This window comes from Panthera pardus, unplaced genomic scaffold, assembly GCF_024362965.1.
Source record: "Panthera pardus isolate Hobbes unplaced genomic scaffold, ASM2436296v1 HiC_scaffold_10, whole genome shotgun sequence".
NCBI classification, from domain to species: domain Eukaryota; kingdom Metazoa; phylum Chordata; class Mammalia; order Carnivora; family Felidae; genus Panthera; species Panthera pardus.
In genome coordinates, this window is record NW_026526655.1 from 28550959 (window position 1) to 28572996 (window position 22038).

At 42.8% G+C, this 22038-nt stretch overlaps 1 long non-coding RNA gene across 1 annotated transcript in view; it reads right to left on the reverse strand.

Annotated features, from left to right (window-relative positions):
• Nucleotides 1–2215: 2215 nt before the first annotated feature.
• Nucleotides 2216–22038, reverse strand: part of LOC128777994 (uncharacterized) — a 28442-nt gene continuing 8619 nt past the window's right edge. The window contains exon 2 of the long non-coding RNA XR_008423270.1: nt 2216–2519. This is a non-coding gene — a long non-coding RNA (uncharacterized LOC128777994). The remainder of the gene's footprint in view (nt 2520–22038) is intronic.

Here is a 22038-nt window from a genome sequence, read left to right on the forward strand (position 1 = left end):
TTTCTCCCCTTGTGAGGCGCCTACCAGGACCTTAGCAAAACAAAGGCTCCTTCTTCCGGATCACGGTTTTCTCCTGTTAGTAGAACACATTGAGGCCCTGGCTTGGACTCAGGTCCTCAGCTGGCTGCAGGTGACAGCCATGCCTCAACCCTCCATTTGCAATGGACGTAATCGCCCTGCTTCTGAACTGGGATGGGAGAGGGGAGACGGATTTGCACATGTGTTCAGGTGGAAGACAGGGAATCTTGAAACTCAGGCTATACGGGCTCCCACGTGATGAAATGTGAAAGTTAAATCGTTCCTGTAATTTAGAACAAAGCAGCAAGTCAAAGGATCCTAAAAGGATTTTAATTACTGCAAGAGTACAGAGTCCCTCCACATAGATTCCTTTTCCAAAAACTCTGGGGGTGTAAATGTAATACTGAGACCACACAGAAAAGTGAGATTACAAAAGAGAACTAAGTAATTTAAACAAAAATTTTCCACAAAAAGCATCTTTTCTTTTCAAGTCAAAATATTTTGGCCTGTCTTCGCGACATTCTTGGACATTTTCCCCATGGTTTTCTCTAAAGAGAGACGGCATCTCCCAGGCAAGAAATTATATTTTGCAAGCATTTGAATGAAAACACTTTCCGAATCAAACATTTGTTTTGTCTTAATGATTGAAACAGGTTCTCGTTTCATAAAGGTGTATTTGATCCTCCTACCAAATAAAGCATGTTTTGATTATTACAATGTTTGCCAATGTAGCTATAGTCCGAAAGAACACGTCCAGGGGCTGAAATCAGCCTTCCTCTCTCCCTCTCTTCCTTCCTTTCTTCTTTCCTGTCTTTGCTGTCTTCCTTGAGTTATAAACTCAAACCAGTGTAGGGAGTGTGGGGGCAATGGTGAGGCAGACAGCACGGGCCCCACGGAAAGTGGGAACTCACTGGTCAGCAAGAGCCACTAGGTGCCTTGCAGGAACGCAGGCCCAGCTCTTTAGCCCAGGCTAAGAGACTGTCCCATTTTTTTTTTTTTTTTTTTTTTTTTACAAAAGAACAGGATTCTAGATAGTCTATCAGGTTTGTAAATGGCTGAAACTAATTCAAATATTTGTTTCAACTGAGCAGGCCAATAGTGAATGGCCAGTTGGCAGTTTTGCACTTGACCTGTTTAAGCTGAACAGTCTCTTGCAAATCATGGGGTTATTATATGGATTAATACTTTTTAAAAATAACAAAAGCTATATTCATTAAGTATTTACTTTGTGCTAGGCCATTTTTTTTAAGTTTATTTACTTTGAGAGAGACAGAGTGCGAGAGGGGAGGGGTGGGGGGGGAGAATCCCAAGTCGGCTCTGCGCACTGACTGCACGCTGCAGAGAGCCCTACGCAAGGCTCGAATGCATGAAACCATGAGATCATGACCTGAGCTGAAGTCAAGAGTAGGACTCTTACCGACTGAGCCACCCAGGCGCCCCCTCCCCCCCCCCTTTTTTTTTTTTTTTTAATTTTAGAGACAGAGCGCACGAGCAGAGGAGAGGGGCAGAGGGGTGTGTGTGGGGAGAGAGAGAGAGAGACTTAAAAAAAATTGTTTTATGTTAATTTATTTTTGAGAGAGAGAGAGACAGGGAGTGAGCGGGGGAGGGGCAGAGAGGGAGGGAGACACAGAATCCGAAGTAGGCTCCCGGCTCTGAGCTGTCAGCACAGAGCCCAATGCAGGGCTCAAACTCACGAACTGTCAGAACGCTTAACCAAAGTCAAATGCTTAACTGACTGAGCCACCCAGGTGCCCCTGGTGAGAGAGAATCTTAAGCGGGCTCCACGCTTAGCATGGAGCCCGATCCAGGGCTCAATCCCAAGACCCTGGGATCATGACCTGAGCTGAAATCAAGAGTCGGATGCCCAGCTGACTGAGCCCCCCAGGTGCTCCATGTCCTAGACAATGTTTGAAGTGCTTTACAGGTATTCATTTTGTCCTCATATCTACCCTATGATGAAAGTACCTTGTATTCTCATTTGGTAAGAAATTGAGGTACAGAACAGATGAGATGATGCACATCAGCATGCTTATGAACATCAGACCGTGTTACAGGAACACAAGGCAGTACTATAATTCTAACGGAGGAGAAGACGACTCTTTTGAAGCATTTGAGGGAAAGCTGAACAACAGTATTCTGAAAAGCAGGGTCTAGATGTGTTCTAGTTATCTTGCTGTGTAACAAATCACCTCAAAACTTAGTGGATTAAAACAACAACTTATTGTTATCTCTCATCGTTTGGGGTTTGATGGACTCATCTGGGAAGCTCTTCTTGGGGTCACTCATGCAGTTATAGTCAGATGGCTTCTGAGAGTAGAGTCATGGGAAGGATTCTTCACTCACAGGTTAGTCACTTGGGCCAGGATGGCTAGGAGAGCTGGGTGCTGTTTGGGCATGTTTCTCCACAGGATCTCTCCAGGTGGTTAGCTTCAGCTTCCTCACAGCATGGCGGCCTCCAGGTAGCTGGACTTAAATGGTGGTTCAGAGCTCCAAGAGTGCACCTTCCAAGAGACAAGAAGCAGAAGCTGCCAATCTGTGAAGACCTAGGCACTGAAACTGACATGGTCACTTCCATTTATTCTATCAGGGAAGGGACATATTGCCCAGATTGAAGGAAAGGAACATAGACTCTGCCTCCTGATGAGAAGGCTGATATAGAATGAGTGGCCATCTTTAATCTGCCAAGAAACAGCAGCCGAATGGCCAATCTCCATTATCCTAGTGGATAGGTTACCACTGGGATGAGTCACTGGCAATTTTTGTCCTTGTTCTGTCTGAGTTCTATCTCCATGAGAGTGTGATTATCCAGGCCAAGGAAGGGTAGGCCCCCTTGATCACAGTCCAACCAAGGACATACAATAGCAGAGCTGTGGTTCCTCAGAAGAAAATCAATGTGTTCTCCACACGAAAAGGATGAATGGATGCTACAGAGGTTAAAAACAATGTTTGCTTCCAGCATTTATTGTTTTAAATCTATTTTTGTCCGACATGAGAATCTTCACACAAACCCACGCATCTCACCTCATCCCCTTCACGCTCATAACTTATTCTCTGTGTTCCTTGTTTGATTCAAATAACAAATGTCTACTTGCAGCAACACTAGGCAGGTGTAGGCTCTGTCAGGGGGATCAGAGACGAGTCAGACCTGGAGTTTGTCCTCCAGTTGTTCACTCTCTAGTATGGGGAAAAGAAAGTAACAGTGATATCAGTGAGAAAAGGGCAAGTGCCATAAGAGGCATAGATAAAGTGCTCTGGAAATTCAGAGGAGAGAGAGAGATTACTTCCAGCTGCACCCTTAATCACATACTGCCTCACAACATCTCTTGTATTGTTGTCTTGTCTGGTTATTAAATCCTATATTATTGAACAACAGCAAACCAGTCATGCTGAATAATTCACGGAATTGCTCCTTCCTCTGCCTCCAGAGCGTCAGCTCCTCTGAGGCAGGGGAGAAGAACTGACAGGCATGTGGCAGGGGCTAATATCTTAAGAATATACTTAAGAATCCCAGCTTCAACAGAAGAGAACATCAATAAAATATCATCTGAATAAAGCCTTTCTAGCCCCATAAATATAGACCTTTATTAGGTTACGAAAATTTCTCCAATGCATTAAACAAAATAAGAAATTCAAAGGTTGCCTTTCTCCATTGGCCCTACTTTTATTTTCCCGGTAGGAGGAAATGTCTTTCTATTGGCATCTCCTTCCAATTACTGACATCTCAGTTGCGTGTGTTCTCCCACCTTGGCTACGTAGAAATGCCAAATAAAGGTGACTGACTGCAATAGTAAAACACATATTGGCGATGGCTCTAGAAGTCATCTACATGTAGTTAATCCCAGAATTCTTCGCAGGAAGTCCTTTTGTGCGTGTAGCATCAGAGTATTGCCTTTTGGCATCACATCCAAGTCTTTCTGGAAAGTGTACTGTTTTCTTTTTTTCTTCTTCTTCTTATTTTTAAGTGACAGATGGTTAAGAAATATCTTCTGCACTCTTATAATTATTTTCCTCAGTTTTTCTCCATTAAACGGCAATTACCCTCATGCATAATCTTTCTAAGTAGTTATTTTCTAGCTCCTGAAGAGAATAATCACAGTGAAGGCATTCATCTTCTGTATTTCATGGTTTTTCTCAGCATGAAACTTCTATTGAATATAATTTGTACCACAGTAACTAACACAGTCACTTAAACATGTTTGGCAGTTAATTTTTGTAAGTGGACCAAGTTTTCAGATGAAACATTCATCTGTTTTACAAAGGGTAGTTTTCCTGGATTCTATCCAAAATTTCCTTCAAAGAAAATTAGGTATATGACTGCTGTACTTCAAATATTTTCCAAGGGAGATGTGGAGTGAAAACATTTTTTCCCCATGGGTTAAATTTATACTGTGCTAAGCATTTTACAAAACATGCAAATGATCTGCTTTCTAGAGAAGGAAAACTCCCTTTGGATTTACTTCTTGGTGCTAGCAATATTGAAAAATGATTTAATTTACATTACACCAAAAAACCCACTTTAGATAGATTTGACAGTTAAACATATAAATCAAGTCATAGCAAAGTAGCAGAAAACAGAAACTAGTAGTTATGATATCTTTAGAGGAACTGTAATTTACCTAAGCTTGGAAGCAATAAATGAAATATCAAAGGACAAAAACAAGAAATTTGATAATTTGTAAATTGCAATATTAAATATGATTTTAATGAGCAATGTTATTTTACCAAGGTCACTCATGATTAATTTAGAAGAAATTATTCTTGGCCTTTGGTATTCAGTGATGTCCACATTTCATAAGTAATTCCAAAAGCCAACAACATAAAGAACTATGCTATTTTGTTGAGGCAAAATATGAATTGTGTTGAGAACATGGTATGCCTGACAGAGTCCCTCACTGGAAAGTATCCTGACCTCCAGCACCTGACTTTGAGGGTGGCCTCATCCTTCAAGACGCCCACTGACTGGGACACACCCAGTCTCCAGAAATCACATGTTAATGCATTGGTATGAAGGGAAACATTCACTACAATGGTTTTTCTCAAATGTGGAGATTCAAAAAGCTTTCACCCAGGATGCATTTCTGGAGGATGATATAATCACTGGAAAATTCCCTAGAATCAGATAGAAGAGAAATAAATGGAAAGTTACCGAATTTCCAGAGATATTTCCTGAATTAAGACTCTCTTTAGCTGGCTTTAGGAGAGTTGCAACTTTGAATATGAAAGATGATGTACTAGGGAATCGGAGCTACTGTTAAAAAAAACAACAGAAAAAAGAGAAAAAAGGAAGAGAGGGAATTATAGTGGGGAGAGGACCCTGTCTCAGAATCATAGAGAACAACCACAAGCAGTTAATGTGATTCCTGACAGGAAGTCCTCACGATCTCTTTGGGCAATATACTAACACACCAAGTTGGACAATGCCCAGAATTGCGCAGGCGGAATAATGATAGTGTTCCCAGCCATACCTCCATTCCTTCGTCCTGCCACATCTCCTTCCTGTTTCTTTCTGAGCTTGTCACACTCTCATCAGCCCATGTCTGGACCCTCAAAGTCCCTCCAGCTGGTCTCCCCAGGCTCCAGTCTGTTCTATCACTAATCTGGAAAACGCTTTCCCCAGAGGCTACTACGGAAAATGCAAGTGTGGCCATGTGTCTCCCAGCTTTAAAATGCTTCAGGGAATGGTCCACTGCCTGCAAGAGACTGTTTCCAATTCTCTCTTTTTTATTGTGGTCAAAAACACATAACACGAAATTTGCCATCTTAGTCATTTTTCGGTGTACAATACTTAAGTGTTAACTATATTCACATTGTTGTGTGATGATAAATCTCTAGAACTTTTTCACCTTGCAAAATCGAAACTGTACCCATGAAACAATAACTCCCTCCTTCTGTCTCCCCATAGTCCCTGGCAACCACCATTCTATTTCTATGAGCCTGACAACTTTAGATACCTCACATAAATGGGGTCATTCGGTATCTGTGCTCTCGTTACTGGTATATTCTACTTAGCACAGTGTCCTCAACATTCATCCATGTGGTAGCCTGTGTCAGAATTTCCTTCCTCTTTAAGGCTGAATAATATTCCATTGTACATGTTTACCATATGTTGCTTAGCCATTCACCCATGGACGGACATTTGGGTTGTTCCTACCTCTTGGCTATGGTGACCAATGCTGCTGTGAGTGTAGGGGTATCAATACTTCTCCAAGATTCTGCTCTCAATTCTTGTGGATAAATACCAAGAAGTGGGATTGCTGGATCATATGGTAATTCCATTTTTAATTTTTTGAGGAACTGCCATACTGTTTTCCATGGTGGCTATTCTATTTTACATTCCTGCCAACAGTGCACAAAGGTTTTAAGTTTTCCACATCCTCACCAACACTTCTATTATCCTCACTAATTGTCACCCCCTGGTGACTTTTGAAATGGAGCATCTTTTCATGTTTGTTGCCCATTCGTATGTTTTCTTTGGAGAAATGTCTATTCAAGTCCCTTGTCCATTCTTTAATCGGGTTTTTTGTTTTCTTGTTGTTGAGTTGTCATTCCTAATTCTTAAGCCTGGTCTGCATCCCCCATGATCTGGTTGCAAGCCTCATTTCCCTTCTCTCTGTACCTCATATGCTTCTCTGTGGGGAACTCATTTTCATGAGGTCCTCTAATGGAGGAGCCGTGTTTTGATCTTTTCACATGTTGTTCCTGACAGGGTGCTCCCCTCCCTACCTCAAACGCATCTTGACTACTGGAGCAAAATCTATCCCTGCCAGAAAGAAAAATTACCTTGAGGGAATTGTCCTGGGTAAGACTTCTCTCACCACGTCCTGAAGCGCACTCTTCCCTCCAACCACTGTGTTCTCTCACTTCTGGACCATCAATTTACCCTGTGTGCAGGGCTGATGAGGTGGGTCTGCGATTTTTATTATCTGTCTCTCCTACCAGACAATAAGCTACTTAAGGTCAGAGTCAGTATCTTATTTAATATTCAAACTCTGATGCCAACCATGGAGACTGCCACGTAGTGGCAATATTTTCTGAAGGAAGGGAGGGAAGAAGGAAGAAGGTCTGGCAGGCAGGTGAGCAAGCCAGCACGGAGGCAAACACATAACCAGGCTTCTCCTCTGTGCTTTGACTCCCTGTGCTGCCCACTTCTCTTCCCACAGGACAAGAGAATTCCAGAGACCCAGTGACATGGCCTGCCATATTCGGGTCCCACCTGAACCGCTGTCTCAACTTCCCAAAGCTGAAATGGCTCAGCCCTCACAAAGCTTACCCTCTGCTTCTGATGCAGGGTCCAAAATGGGAGTTTAGATCCAGGGACTACAAACTGATGATGGTCCAGTGCGGTCTGGCAGATAGACGACCAGGTCTTGGATTACTGTGTAAAGTATCATTTAGGAAGCATCTACTCCAAGGCAGCCAGCATGCAAAGGCCTTCAGATTTGTTGCCACTTTTCAACCCTTTTCCAATCCTTTGACAGAAGAGTTATTACCCTCATTTTTCTAATGAGGGAAGTGACACCCGGCCAGGATGCTAGCCAAGTTACTTTTAATGCTAAGGCCATGCTCTCTTTGTTATATCATGAACCTCAAGGCCAGAGTTGTTTTAGATTTACAATAGACATGGTTGTTGTTTTGATAATTATTTATTAGGTATGTGCTATACGGTTCACAGCCTTAGAATCTTTTAAGCCTGAGAGATACCTTAGAGAACATCAAGTCTAATCCCCTCAATTTACAAATGAGGAAGCTGACCTGACTACAGTGAATAAAATGATATAATCATGCTCTTCAGAGATTTTTCTATTTGATTTTTAAGCATTCTTTTCTGAATTTAAAAGCAGTACAAGCTCAGTGCTGAGAAACCAAAATTTAAATGAGAAAGATTTTAAATCCATAATTCATATTCCAACAACCCTAACACTTATTGATAAACATGATTTTAGACTTAGCTCATTGGTACCTCATTTTCGGCCTTAGAAAATAGATGTATCTATTAGACAAATGACTATATATTTGTATGTATACACATGTACAAATATAGTAAGTTGATATATTCTTTATAAAATATGGTATTGTTCTGAATATTATACTTATTTTATTAAAATTCTTTATAAATATTCTTAAATGATGGAAATAATTTTTACCATAATCATAAAAATAATACTTTCTCAGTGGGGATAAAATTTTTAAATATAATTCCAAAGTAAAAACTATTATCCCATCATCAAGGGATAACCATCATTAATGTCCCCCCCCCCAACCCCCCCCCCCCCCACACACACCATGGAGAATGTTTTCTGCTCTGTGTGTGTGTATAATTGAGACAAATGGAATAGATGTATTTATTTATTTATTTATTTTAGAGAGAGAGTGTGCATGAGTGGGGAAGAGGGGCAGAGGGAGAGAGAGAGAGAGATTCCATGACCCTGGAATCATGACCTGAGCCGAAATCAAGTTGGATGCTCAACCAGCTAAGCCACTCAGGCACCCCCGAATAGACATTTTAAACCCTTGATACATTTTGCCAAATTGCTTTCCAGAAAGTTTGTGCTTATTTAAATCAATAGCATCAGTGAATGAATGTGTTCATCTCACAATGTCCTCACCAACTTTAGATATTTTAAAAAATCTTTTGCTTATTTTATGATGGGAGAAATGGTTATGAATGTGAACTCATTAACATATTGATTGTTGTGAAAGTTATTGCTTTTAATTGTCTCATTTTATGAGGCAAATAAGGTTGAGCATATAATATTAAGAGCTCTGTATAACTAAACTGTAGCTTCTATCATGCCTATTGAGACTATGTTTTTAATGTTTATTTATTTTTGAGAGAGAGTACAAGCAGGGGAAGGGCAGAGGGGGCAAGGACAGAGGATCTGAAGCAGGCTCTGTGCTGACAGCAAGGAGCCCGATGTGGGGCTCAAACTCACAAATCTGAGATCAGGATCTCAGCTGGAGTCGGAGGCTCAACTGACTGAGCCACCCAGGTGCCCCTATTTAGACTATTTTCAACCAAAGTAACAATGGCTTAAAAACAGTTTTGCAGGGGCACCTGGGTGGCTCAGTCGGTTGGGTGTCCGACCTCGGCTCAGATCACGATCTCGTGGTTCACGGGCTCAAGCCCCCCGTCGGGCTCTGTGCTGACAGCTCAGAGCCTGGAACCTGCTTCGTGGATTCTGTCTCCCTCTCTCTCTGCCCCTCCCGTGCTCATGCTCTGTCTCCCTCTCTCTCAAAAATAAATAAAACATTAAAAAAAAAAAGTTTTGCAATAATCACATTACATTAAATGAAAGTCAACAAAATAAGTACCAGGTAACAACATAGGTCAAAGAGCTTCAAGAACAAATGCTATAGAAGATGAAGGCTGCACGTCTCTGTAGTCTGTCTGTCTGCCTCTTTTTCTCTACCTCATTCCAAAAAGGGAAGATACGTGAGCACAATGAAGACAGAGCCCACCTGCAATCAGAATTTCTTAAACGGCCCATTTGTGTATATTTTAAAGCCACTGCCAACTTTAAAGCCACAGGGATATACAGCAAAGTCACGACTCACACGACACTACAGTTAGAAACCTAAATTTAAGCCTATAGAAAAACTTCAGCTTCTGGTCCAGTTACTGCTTTCCTAAAGCTCCCCAACGTCATTGGATGTGCCCCTCCTGTCCCTTTGCATCTGAATGTTTTTAGACAAAATATTTCTGCCGGTTAAATTTCCAGTATGATTTATGTGTCAGCGTTGATCCTGATATTGTAACTACAATGCCTGATGAAGATGAAGGGAAATCCCATTTATGGAGCATGTAGTGACTGGGGTTGGTATTGACGAGAGAAAAACTCTCTACAGACCTGACATATAAGGAAAGCCACTTTAGTTTCTAAGTCAGCATGAATGTACATAAACTTTATACCAAAAGACTGATTTATGGCCCACCAAGCACATATTGCACATTTGCTTTGTCAGCGAGTGCCCTAGAGGAAAACCATCCTGTCCTTACAATATCGACCAATGCTCTCCCACTCCCCGCATTCCTTGATGTTAGAACTTGTGATTCCTGCTTATATGTTCATCTATAATCTTTTGAGTTTTCATAAGATGTAAAAAGCATAGAATTCTGTTAATACTGTTCATTCTCCGGAGCACTTGCTTCCCTGTAAAGAGGGTGCTTCCTGGGCAGCTGTCCTAACTTGGGCTCAAATAAGACTTTCTTACTTTTTAGAGATTCTAAAAATGTTTGTTCGTTTTGTGTCAACAGTATTCAGACCTCACAGCCCTGGGAAAGGTCTTCTGCCCCACCCGAGGGGAGGTGCCTGCTGGTTTGTGATGCCAGCCTGTAAAGCTACCCTCAGCGTCTCTAGATAACTATGTGAGATAATCCTGGGTGAAGGAGCAAGGGTGAAATGGAAATGTTTGGATTGTATTTTGCAAATAGCAAGACACATGGGAACAGATGCAAACTTTTGAAATCTTTTACAGCCTGTGAATGTAATATGATGCTGTCATTAGTGTTACCATTTGAAAAATGAAATTCTTTCACAGTGAATGTATTGTCTGGTCTGTGACTGTTACTTGTTGGTGATTAATGCTATCATTGTTTTGGAAACTTTGTGTTAAAAATGCATGATAATCATGATAAAGGAAGCATAGAATTCCAACTCTTTATCCCGACATTCAGGACCTTACATAACCGTGACCTAACAAAACTTTTAAGCTTGATCTCTCCCCTATGCAAATCTATGTTCCAGGAAAAGTAGTTACCCAACATTCCCTCCTCACCTCCATGCTTTGTTAGTGACAATCACACCATCCAGAATGCCCCTCTTACCAACACGGTCTGGCAGGTCTGTCAATCGAAGATCATCCCAAATGCCACCTCCTGCATGACATTTCTCTCCAGTGGACTTTTTTCTCTACTCTGACAAAGGTTCTTTGAAGATAGAAACTACATCTTACACAATAGGAATAACAGAACTCTCCCCTTCTTCCGGAGTATAAAGTTGTTGCAAGGAAGTGACTATCCAGCCAGGGACCATATTGGCCAATATCCTACATACAGGTCTGCCCAAGTGACTTGTTCTTACCAGTTGAATGCCAGTGGAAATGACAGGTGTCGCTTGTGGGCTGGGTGTTTTAAGAAGTGTGCATTCTTTCTTTACTCTCCTACCTCTTAGGCAATTTGAAGCAAAGATTCTGATGTGCTAGGGGATGGCAGGAGCTCAAGACAGAAGGAGCCCAAATCCCTGAATCACCAGGTGGAAGAAAGTTGCCTGCTGACCTAGGACAGCATCATTGAGCTCTTAAGTGAGCGTGAAATTAACTTCCATTAGGTTAAGCCACTGAAATCTGATGTTTTCTTTCTTATAGAGCTAGAGCCATTTCCTGACCAATATAGCTTGGTAGCCTTTTAGTGTTTGGCTCATTCTATTTTATACAGCAGGTGCTCAAAAAGTATTTGTTAAATTGAAGGGAAAATTCAGAGACAAATACAAAAATTATGAATTATATTGTTAGAACACAGTTTGAGATATCTGTTGACATCAAAATGCTCTTCCAACCCTATCTTCTTAAAAAATACTCCCCGCTCAAGTCATTTGTTTTACATGATGAGTACTTCCACGTTGAGATCAGTTGTCACTTTGTTCTTGGCAAAGAGAAAATAGGATGTTTTGAAAATTGACGGTCATTCTAGTTGGATGTGGATGCCAAGTTTCTTCCGGTTATATGAGCCAGATGGAATAACTGTGAACAAATAATGGTAAAATGAAAGATAATCCTCTTTGATTGTCAGATTCTTGGGTCAGGTTTTCCAATAAGACATAACTAGTAGATAGGAGCCCTTGGCCACTAGCACTTCTGTTCATACTCCCAATTAGACTTTCATTGTAACATGATGATGTTATTATTGCTGGTGTTACTTCTTGGGTTGTGCTAAGTCATACAAAAGGGAACGGTTAGCTCCAAGCTCCAATTGCCACCAAGTCAAAACAAGTATGGGTCATCACCTCTCCAAATGGAACTTCAGGCTGATTCAATATAACTGGGTATTTATTGGATATCGCATTTAAAAATCAGCGTGTAAAGCTTGACGAGTAAGAAGGTGATAAGGTAACCAGAAATTTGTTATGTCTGGCCTTTTTCTCCATATTTCTAGTACTCAGTATGGTCAAGGGTGAGATCTTTATCTCATCACGTGGATTCAGTTACTGTCCAGGGTCATTGCATGTAGCCCTCAGGACTCTCTGGACCTTTTCTTGCAGGGCAGGTCTACTAGTGACAAATTATCTTAGGATTCTGTTTATATTTGTGTATTTGAATGTCTTTCAGTAGTACATTTTTGAAGGGTAGTTTGCTGGATGTACAATTCTGTTGTTTTTGTTTCGGCACTTTGAATAGGTCATCCCATGGACTACCGGCCTCCAGTTTCGGGCGAGCAAGTCTGTTGTTAATTCACGAAGGGTCACTTGTACATAATGTGTCATTTCTCTCTTGCTGTTTTCAAGATTCTCTCATCTTTGGCTTTAGAGAGTTTGTCTATGATGTATTTCTGTGTGGATCTCTTTGGGTTGATCCCATTTAGAGTCTGTTGAGTTTCTAGGATGTGCAGATTAATCTTTTCCATCAAATTTAGGAAATGTGAGCCATTATTTCAAGTATTCTTGCTGCTTCTTTTTTCTCTGTCTCCTTGTGGACTCCCATTATACATGTGCTGGTTAATTTCCATTTCCATATTAAATTTTTTTCATGCAGGTATAAATACTCCTATAGGTATATCCCTATAGACAAAATTGCTAGGTTATGGCAGTGACATTAAGAGTTTTGATAGATACTGCTAAGTGCCTTCTCGAAAGCTTGTCATAAAGGTGCCCTTGTACCAACAATGTCTGAGCAAGCCCATTTCTCTTAGGGACTTTTTATTGATTTTGCTGGAGATTCTTTTTAATATTGGATGAGATACTTATTTTTAGTTGGGCAGTAGTTCCTTACACAGTCTTACTGCCTCTGAGAATCTTCCATCAATGCCATTGTTGCCTGCTTGGCTAGTTTCTCCTTGAATCATCCTCAGAAAACATTCATGAAATAGGAAAAATGATGGGCATATTTCCCAATGCTTTGTTGTTCTATTTTGTTTCTCACTAAAAAGAAGTCTGTTCATTCTAAATTACCTCTGTCTCAAATGCTAGGCTAAACTGTGACCCTTCTCTGGGCACTCAAGGCCGTGATGAGACATACAATGTACACACAGTTTTGATAACTGTTTTTTTTCCCCAAACCACCTGATGTGAACACTTTACAGTGTCTTCTACGATATAGTTTCTAATGGTTGCACAGGAATTCATAACTGCAAAACCACAAACAACACTGATTTTGGTCATTTTGTCAGTTTCTGATTTTTGCCTATTATAAGTAACACTGTAATAATGATCATTAATGATCTTTAGGAGAGCAGAGCCCTATTTTATTTTTTTGTTGTGTGACAGCATCTAGCACAGAGTCTGCCTCAAAAAAGATACCAGTGTGTGTAGAATTAAAAAGTGGAGAAAAAAAATAAGCTTTTATGTATTTAAACCTTTATTTATACAAAGCTGATTATTTTCTTCAAAAAGTGCCTAGAGGAGAAATTGATGGTTAGGGAGATCTGTGTATTTTTCAAACTCTTGGTCAGTATTTTCAAATTGCCAACAGAAAGTTTTCGCCCATTTACGTACCCACCGGGCGTGCATGGGATTGCCTGTTTCTGCACCCTGGCCGACTACTGATTTGTTGAAATCTATGTAGTTGATGGTTGAAGAACAGGGTATTCTTACTAGTTTTAATGCACATTTCTTGTAGGACAAGTGATGTTGAACTTTTTAAATGTCTTTCATTATTTGCTCCTTTGACCAGCAAAATTTATTGCTTGGGAAGGAGGGCTGGTCTCTCTCAGTGTCCTGGGGGCCACAGCCCAGGGCTACTCAGGTAACAAAAGGGCAGTTCTCTGACTCACAATCCACCTGCTTCTCAGGCAGTTTCACAGGGTATCATCCTCAGTGGGAAAAAGAAAAGCAGGGAGACGTCCAATTGTACCTTGCTTCTGGCAGGTTCACCTCTCCCTGCACCGTGACCCAAGCTATTTGAGTTTATTTTTTGGATCTTAGGAATCCAGGGGCAAGCTTTTGTCACCACCTCCTCTGATACTCACCTTCCTCTAGGCAGAGAGGCCCCAAGATTTTTTGGTTTTGCACCTATGTTGGCAATTTTCAAGCATGTTTTTCCAGCTTACATCTACTAACAAAATCTATGCATGTATTATAATATTGTGTATATGTATATTGTATAATATGCATGTATTGTGTATATGCATATTGTATAATATGCATGTATTAAGTACATATAAACCTATTACATGAAACTCGAAATTTTAAAGGGTGAGATTAAAAAGACATAGAGAACTGGCAGTTCCAATGTTCCTTCTTGCTGCTCAGTGATACTGTCTTTTGGGCTCTGCACGTTAGAATGTAGCCCTCTAGGGTACTTGCAGGAAAGTGGGTTGTCTCCTGTCTGAGCAGGTGGACTATTTATACATTTCTTAGGCAGCTAGACCTCCTCTACCGCCGAGCAGCTGACTGTATAAGTAGGCACTTTCTATGGGGTGCTGTAGATGGGCACTTTTTTTTTTCACGTTTATTCATTTTTGAGTGACAGAGAGAGACAGGGTGTGAGCGGGGGAGGGGCAGAGAGAGAGGGAGACACAGAATCCGAAGCAGGCTCCAGGCTCTGAGCTGTCAGCACAGGACCCAATGTGGGACTTGAACTCATGAACTGTGAGATCATGACCTGAGCCAACGTTGGACACTTGACCAACTGAGCCACCCAGGCACCCCTAGACGGGCACTTTAAACTACTGTTCAGTAAAATGAATGCTGTGCCCTCTGATGCAAACTTTCTATGAGGGCCAAGTCCAGAGAAGCCGGACTACCAGAAGCCTTTCTCGCTCTACTTATTCTCTGCTATCTAGCAATCAGTGGCTAATCTGCTTGTTCAAAGACTGCCTTGACATTTGAGTAAAGGAAAGTGAAGTAGAAGCACCATGAGGACCCACGCTTTGAGGTTAGATTTTGCATCAGAATGATCCAAGTGAGTGAAGTATTTATTGTGCAAACATGTGAAGTCTCTGTACAGAGAAGGAATGAGAAAGTCAGGCCCAGGGCCTGCTGATGCCACCCTGAAGGGCCATGCGGTATCTGAAAGGGCAAGGGTCTTTGGAGCCAGACAACTGGATTGGAACTAGCTTTGGATCGCAAGCCTGCCGTATGCTGGCAATATAACTTTTGATATTGAGGTTTTTCAGTCTCCAGGGAGGGGAGAAATCATCTCATCTTAGCAACATCATGAAGGTCAAACAAGAGGATGCCTGTCACCCATTCAGCATGTGGTAGCTGCTCAATACATAGTTGTTCATTCCCTCCTCACCCTCATTGGGCCATGGAAATTTCTTTCATGCCTGCAACGTGCCCTAACTTCAGGGTTTGCTTCGTTTTTCTTTCAGCATTAATGATGTAACTCATTTCTCAGAGTTGCTTTAGCTACCTAAAAAATGCCCTTAATATGAAACTCCTATTTTTTTTTTTTAATGTTCACTTATTTTTGAGAGAGAGAAAGAGACAGAGCACAAGCAGGGGAGGGGCAGAGAGAGAGGGAGACACAGAATGCGAAGCAGGCTCCAGGCTCTGAGCTGTCGGCACAGAGCCCAACGTGGGGCTCGAACCCACAACCATGAGATCATGACCTGAGCTGAAGTCGGATGCTTAACCAACTGAGCCACCCAGGCACCCCTGGAACTTCTATTTTAAAAGTCTGTGCTCCACTTGATCATGTCTATGTCTGTAATACAATCAAGTGGGTTTCTTTCTTTTTTTAATGTTTATTTATCTTGAGAGAAAGAGCACAAGCAGGGGAGGGCCAAAGAGAGAGAGGGAGACAGAATACCAGGCAGGCTCCTCTCGGTCAGTGCAGAGCCTGACCTGGGGGCTTGATCCCAGGAACCATGAGATCGTGACCTGAGCCGAAAGCAAGAGTCAGATGCTCAACTGACTGAGCCACTGAGGCGCCCCCCACAGGGGTTTATCTCTGATGAAGTTAGTGGCCTCAGGCACGTCCATAATATGACTGGCATCAGAACTATTTTTGGCATCAGAAGCTGTTCTTTGTTTGTTTGTTCAATTACAGGCAACTCTAGTGTTCTACAAATTCACATATACTGCAAAATGCACACTCACACCCACTGAAAAAACCTGTTTTAGGAGAAAACTTCTCCATCCAGCTTTCTGTTCGGCTTTCCATTGCTCCTTATTCCGTTCTGTAAATACAGGTTTATATTTAGCCCTTTTTTTGATTCCCCATATGTTCCTTCTAAAAACATTCCCTGTTAAGGGATTTTCCCTAGTTGATCTCTTGGAGAACCACTGAGTGAACACGACCCTGTGTAGGTATGACTGAGGTTTGCATGCTGGCGGCCTCACAAATAAACCAAGAGTCAAGGAAGCCCCGACAACAAAATCGTGCCCCATAGCTCTCCTTCTTTTGTGGAAAACTTGCTGCTGATGGAGCAGAGGGTCAAACACCGTGTGTGTGGAGGCCGATTTCATGCCCTTTTCCCCATGTCTGTTCTGTGGGGAGTGGGCAGCCAGAGGGTGGGAAAGGTCAGGTCACAGCATCACAGACCCCAGGTAGCCAGCGTATCAGCAGGGAGAGGCCACGGCCAGCAGCAGGGCAGGCTGCAGTTCCCAGCCCTGTCAGGGCTCTGACTCCAGCCCTGCAGCTCTCTGAAGGCCCTGCCTTGGCCACCTCGCTGGCCTCAGCCTGCCCCTGCACTCGGGGAAGCAGCTTACTCTTGGCCAAAAGGACAGGCAGGGAGAGGGAAAGGGCTTTGGAGCCGTTGACACTGGCCCTGCAATCCCTCCACTGGCCCCATCGAATCAATCACTCGGGGCCTCGGTTTCTTCATCTCTCAAGGGGTTAACGTTACGTACTTGGCACGGTTGGGAATGTGTGTGGCTCTTACCGGCACTCAATGAACAAGCTTATGCCTCCGTGACTGGCCCCCAGACTCTACTGGTGGCCAGTCTATGTTGGGGCTGTCTCTTGTTTTCCTGCAAGTTTAGTGCCTATATCATAAAGTACATCTTGGATTCCCTTTCAGTTCTTTGTCTTTTTATTCTATTGTTCTTGTTTTCAATGCCCTTCATTCCAGTTGATTTACCCCAGTAGATGGATGGTGAGTGCTGCTTCTTTCTTTCCAGAAACTTTGTTTCCATGGTTGCTGAAGGTTGCCACATTTACTTACCTTGATCTAAGGGCCCCCTGAAGAAAATCACCACAAGCATGGGAGCACATCCCGAGTTCTATGCTTAGCTTGTCAAGACAAGGAATCTTCCTCCAGCCTTCATCAGCCCCAGTGCCTTTGAGGGCCAGGTCAGTGAGGAGTGCTCCCTCCCTCCTCTGGCAGTTCCCTGACTGCCATGCTCTCTGCCCTCAGACACGTTCTGCGAAGACAAAACTCCTGACATGTGGATCGGTTCTGTCCCTTTTCTCCTGGGGGGCGGGCGCGCACGCAGAACCTCAGCTCTCTGCGGCTGCTCCGTGCTGTAAGAATGACGTGGGAGGCCTGTCCTGATCCAGCGACCCCTGAACGCAGCCAGCTGAGTCAGCTTGGTTTTGCCTGACATAAGCCATGCCTTCCAACTGCTTCGTTCTCAGTAAATAAAGGAGACGTTTTTTGCTTCCAGTTTTATATACTGTCTTATTTCTCAGCTTGTTTAGGACCCAAGGAACAGCAGAGATGCTATTTATTGGGGTCCTTTCACAAACCCCAACAGTATTGTCAGTGAATGAAGGCAGCTAAGGGCAAAGCAATAAGGAATGGGGATGGGGGGTGGGTATTGCGGCAAACTGAAGAGACAGCATACCGTCCAGTGAGGGCAGGGCCAGCTCAGCTCTAGCTCGTCGCTATCTTGGGCATTTGGACCCACTTTGGCCAGATATTTCAAAATTTTTAAAGAAAGCCCGAGACCCTGATTTTTACCTGATACCTCCCTACTCTTAAATGTTGACAATAAAACTAAAAAAACAAAACACCATGGTGTCGGAGATACAAAAGGCCTCTGTAGGCCAAAGCTGTCTGAAGGTTGTGGACAGCTTCCTGCGTCCTGCCCTGGACCCTCAGGGCCCCATCCTCCCTGGTCACGTGTGCACGTGACTCTACCTCCATCATCCCACCTGGAAAACATCCTTACACCCATCAGGAAACTCCAAATGCCCTGCGTCTTCTGAGGAGGGGCGCTGCTGTGAGTTATTTACATGAGAGAGGGAGGGCAGAGAGAGAGAGAGAGAGAGAGAGAGAGAGAGAGGGAGAGAGAGAATCCCAAGTAGGTTCTGAGCTGCGGGCACAGAGCCCAACTCGGGGCTCAAACTCATGAAACTGTGAGATCATGACCTGAGCGGAAGCCAAAAGTCATCTGCTTAACGGATTGAACCACCCAGGTGCCCCGATGACCTCTTTTGATCGCATGTAAAATGTATCCACTTTGATGGTTACACATAAATTAACAAGCACAGGCAAATGAAAGGCCAATGGTTCCATCTCTTTCCCCAGAATCATCAAAAGATAAAGTTAACAGTTCCTTACCCAAACGGCACCACCCCATGGGTATTGCTGAACCCCAGGCTGTTAAAACACGTGTAAAAGATGAAAGCTGTTACGAACTCTTAGGCACCGTTGACTCAGAAGTGTCTAATAAGTGGAATCTGAACTAAACACCTTTGAAGTAAGGTAGGCAGTAATGTGGTATGATGGTTCTGGTTCTGAATCGTAACATTCATTCGTTCGCTCATTCATTCAACAGATATTTACTCAGCAGTTCTTTCAATACCATAGCTGTGTTTTCGAAACCCACCGGGAGGCAACACTGAAAACTTCTCCCCAAGTTGCTGCCTCCATTGTGCTGAAAAAGGAGAACATGGGGCTCACGGGCCAAAAGGCTGTGAACAGGTATTCCTTCCCTGGAAGAATGAAAAACCCACACGTTGCTATTATGTTGCACATTCCCTCAGAGCACAATGCTGGGTGGCTCCCCTCTGCTCTGCAGCAGTGAGGCCCTATGAAAACTTGGACACTGAGAAGCTACAGAACTTGAGAAGGACGGTGGTGAATGTGGTAATGCCAGGACTATATACGCTTATCTTTTACTGACACCAACCCGATCTTTATTCCTTAGGCTTCGTGCATGTGCTTAAGACTGTCACTGTTTGAGTGTAGATGAGTGTCATCCAGGGCAGCCAGTCTCACCCCGCGGTGTCACGCAGGGCTCTGTGGCTCCCACAGAGGGGCTGGGTAGATGATGCAGAGACGTTTCTCCCACCTGCTGCGAGCTGTTAGTGGGGTTTGGGGACCACAAAGGTTTCAGTGGGACTTAGTGTTCACAGTGGTCTCATGCCATGTCCCCCTTGATTGAGGCTGGTCTCTGGAAAGTTTCTCCCCTTGGCCGGGGATGGGGGTCAGGGTGCGGGGGTGAGGGAGGCTTTTGCATTTTCTATTCTGTGGCTGGGAATGCCTCCCTGCCCCCACCTTTAGGGAGCCTTTTCCTTCAAATCTACTCTCTGAAGCTTCTAATCTTTTATTTTATTTTATTTTATTTATTTATTTATTTATTTATTTATTTATTTATTTATTTATTTATTTTAACATTTATTTATTTTTGGGAAGAGAGAGACAGAGCATGAGTGGAGGAGGAGGAGAGAGAGAGGGAGACACAGAATCTGAAACAGGCTCCAGGCTCTGAGCTGTCAGCACAGAGCCCGACGTGGGGCTCAAACTCACGGACCACGAGATCATGACCTGAGCCAAAGTCGGACGCTTAACCGACTGAGCCACCCAGGCACCCCAACTAATCTTTTAAACTTCCATTGAAATGTCACCCCCTTAGAGTCCTCTCCTTCCACTCACATGGCCGGTCCTTGTGTATTAGTGAAGAGAGGCCAGGCAACAAACATTGCAATGGTGAGTAAACTCCAAAATTTCAGTGGTTTACCACAACAAAGGTTTATTTCTTGCTCACGTCACAATCCAGGGACTCAGAAATCCAGCTCCTCCAGTTTGTCCGCCTTTGAGGGTGTGAAATGGGCAAGAGAGGGCTCTGGGGTGAGGGACGTGACATGGCCCTCATCCTAGTGGCCACAGCCCAGCTACACGGCCCCAAGTTACCTGGGAGGGGGCTGGGAAAGCCCTTCCCTTACAGAGATTATTTCAATTAATCCTCACAGCAAGCCTCTGAGGTCAATGGGAATAGCCTGTTCATTTTATAGACAGGATACTGAGGTTGAGATGCTACATGACCCCTCAAGGCCATGCAGCTAAGTGGCAGACCTGGGGTTAGAACCCAGGACACCAGCTTCCAGAGTCCCCTCAGACACAAACTCTTGTGTTGCCTATGTTGCTTCCATGTTAAAGAGAACAGGAAAATTGATAACATATCTAATATATATATATATTCAGTGTTAGAAGCTCAGAGTTTTACAAGTATTCTTGTTATTTATTCCTTAAAAGCAGTAGTTTGGACAAAAAACACAGTTTTGCTATGCAGATGTAGGAATGGTTTAGATGAATGGTTCTCAAAGTCTGGCCTTCAGCTCCTGGGGAATCCTGAGACCTTCTAGAGAATCCACAAGATCAAGACTATTTTCATAATAATACTAAGATGTTTGGTATTTTGCTCATTCTCTCAAGAGTATACTATGGAGTCTTCCAGAAGTGCTCTACACACGATGATGTCATTGCTGTGATGGTAATGTGTAACAGAAGTCAAATTGTTACCTTAAAATGAATTAACAATATAATTTACTGTGTTGGGTTTTTTTTTTAATTTTTTGTAATGGTTACTTATTTTTGAGAGAGAGAGAGAGAGAGAGAGAGAAAGAGAGAGAGGCAGAGAGCGAGGGAGACACAGAAGCTGAAGCGGGTTCCAGGCTCTGAGCTGTCAGCACAGAACCCGACACGGGGCTCAAACCCACGAACCGTGAGATCATGACCCGAACTGAAGTTGGACGCCTAACTGACTGAGCCACCCAGGAGCCCCACTGCGTTAAGTTTTAATTTCTTAAAACTTAAAATTTCTAATATGATAAATATTAGTAGATAGAACCCATACAAAGAAAAGTTCTTTGGGGTCCTTAATAATTTTAAAGAGCATAAAGGATCTCGAGACCAAAATGTTTGAGAAGTGCTACTGGGTTAGAAGTTAAAGGCAATGTGTTTTCTGATAACACTTTAAACTCTAGTGTATAGCAATTAAGAGTCTCAGATTAAAAAATATCTTTTGAGGGGCACCTGGGTGGCTCAGTCAGTTAAGCATCTGACTTTGGCTGAGGTCATAATCTCGCAGTTTGTGGGTTCGAAGCCCGCATCAGGCTCTGTGCTGACAGCTGGGAGCCTGAAGCCTGCTTCAGATCTGTGTCTCCTTCTCTCTCTGCCTCTCCCCGGCTCACGCTCTTTCTCTGTCTCTCAAAAATAAATAAATGTTAAAAAAAAAATCTTTTGAAAATGTCTATGTCTCAATTTATCTTTCTACTCTTTTAAAAAATTTTTTACTTTTTTATTTTAGAGACAGAGTGTGCACACATCAGGGAAGGGCATAGGGAGACAGGGAGAGAATCTCAAACAGGCTTCCTGCTCAGCGAGGAGCCCAATGCGGACTCCATCCCACGACCCTGGGATCATGACCTGAGCCAAAATCAAGAGTTGGACACTCAACTGACTGTATTACCCAGGCGCCCCTCAATTTCTTTATCTTTAAAATGAGGTTATAGTACAACTATAATACTAATCTATATTACGTTAAATAAAAGATTAACCCAAAACCTTCATCATAGTAGCTTGGATTAGAATCAAGCATTCTAAAAAATACGGACAGGAACATTAACAATAAATTTAAAGAAATTTCTTCAACTTTCTGTTCCTTTTCTCAACTCCATGCTTTCTCAAGAATG